Consider the following 4,966-nt stretch of genomic DNA (forward strand, 5'->3'; position numbering starts at 1 on the left):
TATATATATATATATCCATTAGAAAAGTTAAATCATGATGTACTTTTTTCTGTTTTTCTATGTAAAAATGTGTCATGACTTTCCTGACAACCCAGTATGTAGCTTAGTGTTTCTGTCTCCCTAGGGAATCCTAACTAATACAGTAAGAAAGGGCTTGAAATAACAAGAAAGTTCTAACTCAGGCTTCAAATCTTCTATTTAAGAAAACAATGCATTTGAGGGAACTTTCATTCTTAACCTGTTCAAACAGAAGAAGTCTTGAGGTCTTGAAGAAATTATTTCAGTCATCTGCAAAACTTCCCAACATGGAACCCCCTAGTCTCCATGAGGTAGGACGAATGATGACTCAGGATGGGAAACAGGTTCTGCTCCTACACCTTTTGCTTGTTTCATTTTGCTCTCTTCAATGTGTTGCATTCATGCCTTTGCAAAATGTGAGGAAGAAGTTTCACATCTGAATAGCAACTTAAAGCAAAAAGACTCAGAACAAGGGCTATTTCTCTTCGAAGACTAATACCATGCTAATAAACAGCACTAGAGTGAGGCAGCTCCGATTTCTAATGGAATCTGGAAGAGGGGCTCATTAGAGATTCAAAGCTTGTGATTCACTTTAATTAAAATTTGAGCTGGGAGAGCTTGGAGAAACCAGCCCAACGAATGAGATTTAAAAGAAAGGGGGGGAGAAAGGGGCAGGATATTGACACGAATAAAGGAGACCTTAATTAAAGGATTAATGATGACAATAACAATAAAAATCGCTTCATCCTCACTATGTGTCTGCAGTTGGACAAAGTCCTCTGTGAGGCAGCACAGGGCTGAGGCTGATCTTGCGACTCAAAGGAGGAGAATGCTGGGGCCTTGCAGGAAATACCTGAACCCTCATCATTGAATGTTCCCACAATGGCATGTTGGGAGCCTGATCTGACTGAATCATCTCCAAGTCTCTACTTCACAGGACTTCACTGTCTCATTTAAGAGAAGAGCCCTCTAAACATCTTAGTGAAAACAAGGATGTCCCTACTCCGACACAAACTGTAAATGAACTGCAAGAAGTTTCAGTGAAATCCCCTCTCCTCTCAGTGACTACTTGAATGACTTTGGGAAGATAGATTCAAAAGGCATTTGCTTTAAAGTTTTCTTTGTAAGTTTAATTATTTTTGCAATGAGAGAGAAACAGAGAAAGAGGTGCAGTCACTGCCAACAGAGCCTTCATAGCACAATCCACTCCCAGTTTCAACCAGTCTGGGTCGCAGGCATACGAATCTGTCATGCTCAGGGAGGTCCAGAAATATGACTCTAGGACCTTTCCATGTGGGTCTGATTGCATTACCATTGCACCACTGCCTGTCTGGACCCTCAAAATAACTTTTTTATCTGCTTTACATTTGCCTAAGCCTGTGCTGCTTCTGCCTAGCAGGTGACCCAGCTCTGCCCAAGTGCAGCTCAGATAATGGACATAAGTACTGCATTGTTCTAAACTTATTCCTTCAGCTGTCCACTGTCTTCTCATTCAGATCTTAGAATCTTGGGGGCTGTATTGGTCTACCAGGGCTGCTGTAAAAAGTACACCAGATGAGGTGGCTTAAGCGAAAGAAATCTACTTTCTTGCAATTCCAGAAGCTAGAAGTCTGAGAACATCATGCCCACAGAGATAGTTTCTCCTGAGGCCTTTCTCCTTGGCTTGTAGATGCTATCTTATTCCTGTGTCTTCTCTTCTTATAAAGACCAGTCATTGTGCACCCTAATCACCTCATTTTATTTTAATTACCCTTTAAAATACTCCATCTCCAAATACAGTCATGTTCTATGGTTATTGGGGGTTAGTATTTCAACATACAAATTTTGGGACAAGGACACAATCGAGTCTGTAACAAAGACTAAAGAGCAAGTGCCAGCAAGCAGCACATTCATAGTTCATCTGGAGTTAAGCACCCTAATGTTTTGTACTTGCATGGTTCTTTCTCTGTATCTCTGTGCCCAATAGGGAGAGGCCGTAAGGACCTAGGTGAAGAGGAAAATTCACTCAGTTTTAAATAGACCAGCTATCATGCATGTCTTGCTGAGTTCCCCAAATTAGGATTCTGTTTAAGATGAACTGAACGCAGAGACTACAGTTATGATTATAAATAAACTTTCATAAGCATTTAAACCTACACAATTAATTATGAATATCTTATCCAACTATATCTGTAAGTAAACTCCACAGTGCTGAGTTTCATTTGGACCACCAATCCCTGTGCACACAGCAAGCTGGCAGCATTCACTGGCCAGAAGAGGACTGAGCTGGCTTTCTTTGCCCCTCGTATCTGCTGTCATCACAGGTTTGGCCCTGATGCCAAATGTGACGTCCACACACTCACTGACCCACTCGGTGCCCAGCTTGGTGCCTCCACCCCTGCTCACCATGGGGCTCTCCAACCCCTTGCTTGGGAGGTTCATATGCTCTCTCTGCTCCTTGTCTTCCTCCTTCTTGTTTCCCTCCTTCTTCTCTTCATCCTTCTCCTTCTTATTTTCTTTCTCTTTGATCTTCTCTCTCTCACACACACAATGGCAGCTAGTGTGTGTTTTACCTCTGTCCATCTTCTCACTAGGAAGAAAAGAGAGGCCTCTGTTATGGGTTGAGCTGTGTCTTTCCCGACTTATACACTGAAGTCCCAACCCCCGGTACTTCAAAATGGGACTGCATTTGGAAACTGGGTCTTTACAGAACTGATTAAGTTAAAGCAAAGCTATTATGGTGTTTCCTAGTCCAACCTGACTGATGTCTTTATGAGAAGAAATTTGGACACACAGAGATACCGGCGAAGCCGTGTGCACAGAGGGACAACGTTGTGAAGGTGCAGTGAATAGGTGGCTATCTGCAAGCTGAAGAGAGAGGATTTAGAAGAAACCAAAGCAGCCAAAACTTCCAGACTGTGAGAAAATGAATTTCTGTTGTTTAAGTCACCTAGCCCGTGGTATTCTGTCATGGCATTTCCAGTTGACTAATGCAGCCTGCTAGAAGTGCCATGAGAAAGTACCTCTAACTTCATCCTCTTTTCTCTAACTTCTAACTGCAAAACAAATATAGTTTCTTTGTTTTATCCTAGAAATATAAAACATCCATTCACCACCAAGTGGCCTGGCTGCAGATGTGAGGCAGAGACTGAGAAAGCAATATGTCTAATAAGAAGCATCCTCAGTTACCCATGCTAGTATTAGAAATACTAGTTTGATTATTCTTTTAAAAAGTGCCTTCATATCTACTACTCACTGTACTATCACCACAGTAGGAAATAGGGGAAACATTTAAAGAAATTAAATTTTATAAATGAGAAAACTAAGGTTCAAAGCTGTTAAATGATTGATTCAGACCCAGTTGTGGTGGAGCAATGCTCTGCCATGCTGGAGGCCACATAGAAAACTGTAACTTGATTCCTGGACTGAGTTGTGTATTCCAGGCACATGTGTGCAGTGCCTGTGATCCTGCTGCTGGGAAGGAAAGCTGGAAAGTCAATGGGGGAGTGATACACTGCTGAAGTTGTCTCTTGCCCAAGCAATATGAATTTCTTCCTCACCCCAATTAATATTGCTGTTATTAAAGTTCCTATCAGCTCATTTGCTGGACATTAGTGTTGTTTACCAAATAGGTCCTGCTCTCACCTGGAATGGCAGGACTGTACTTCCTAGTGGCTTTCAAAGTAAGGCAAATTCATGTCACCTGCTTTAACCAATGAAATGTGAGGAGAAATGATAGGTTTCACTCAGGGCAGATGCTTCTAGGACTGAGAGAAATTCACACAAGTATCTTCCCACCTTCCAAGAGCCATATCTTTGGGATACTGTGATGGGCAGAACTTTTCTGCCAGTCTCCCAGGGCGTATGACCTGACTGAGAAATTAACTTGTATTAAGCCACAGAGATGCAAGTCACTCGCTCTCATTCCTAATCTAACTTATTCTGACTAGTAGTTAAGATGCTTTCAGTTGCAAGAAAAAGAGAATCCATAAGAAAGTGGCTTAACAATAAGGGTGTTTATTATCTTCCGTAAGAAAAAGTCTGAAAATAGAGTATTTCTAAGTTTGGACAATTCTGGTGCTCAATGACATCCTCAAGGACCCAGATATTTTTTCACCTGCTGCATTTGTTACTGTATTTTCTCTCCTTAGAGGGACAAAATAGTGTCAGCAGCTCCAGCTATCACATCTTCTCTTGGTAATATCTTGGTGTCAGAAAGAGAACTTTTCTTTCTTGCGTCCCTTTTAAAGAAAGAACACAATCTTCCCACAAATCCTTTTCCCCCAAGGGAGTTGCCTTCAAGCCTCCTTGGCCAGAACTGTGTCCCATGCCCACTAAACTGTCAAGGGGAACAGAATTGACATTGGCTAGTTGTGCTCTCCTCTCTGAGGCAAATGAAGGGTCCATTCTCCCTGAGAAGTACCACAAGGTCACCTTATTCTCTTGGCAAGAAGGAAAAGGATGAGGCTGTGAAGTCACCTAATAGAGGATGCTATAAAGGAGATTCGAAAACCCAAGTCTGGGGCCAGATGATAATGTAACTAGACCCAAATGGTAGGTTTTAGGTTCACAAACAGGGGTCTCCCTCTATATGCTAGGCATGTGTATGTGTGCCTGTAATTCATGGCTGGCTGAGATAGGGAGTGGATCGCAGTGTGAAGACTCTGTTAGGGATCTCTTACAGATCTCTCTCTCTCTCTTACTCTTCACCCTTGAAGAAAGAAAGAAGCTTAAAAAAGAAAAAAAAAATCATGGGACCAGCAGTTGATGTAATGGCTATGTCACTGGACTCCCATATAGTTGATTGCAATTCGAGTCCCAGACCCGGTGGCTTAAACTCACGCCGGGTGCATGTGCGTGCGTGCCAAAGATCCCAAGAGGAGAATGGAGGAGAAGGGTTGTAGGTTGGCCCTCCCCTCTGGGGGGTGATTTCTTGCTTTCTATCTATCTGTCTCTCTCTGTCTTCCTG

Source organism: Tupaia chinensis, unplaced genomic scaffold (genome assembly GCF_000334495.1).
Source record: "Tupaia chinensis unplaced genomic scaffold, TupChi_1.0 Scaffold147282_1, whole genome shotgun sequence".
NCBI classification, from domain to species: domain Eukaryota; kingdom Metazoa; phylum Chordata; class Mammalia; order Scandentia; family Tupaiidae; genus Tupaia; species Tupaia belangeri.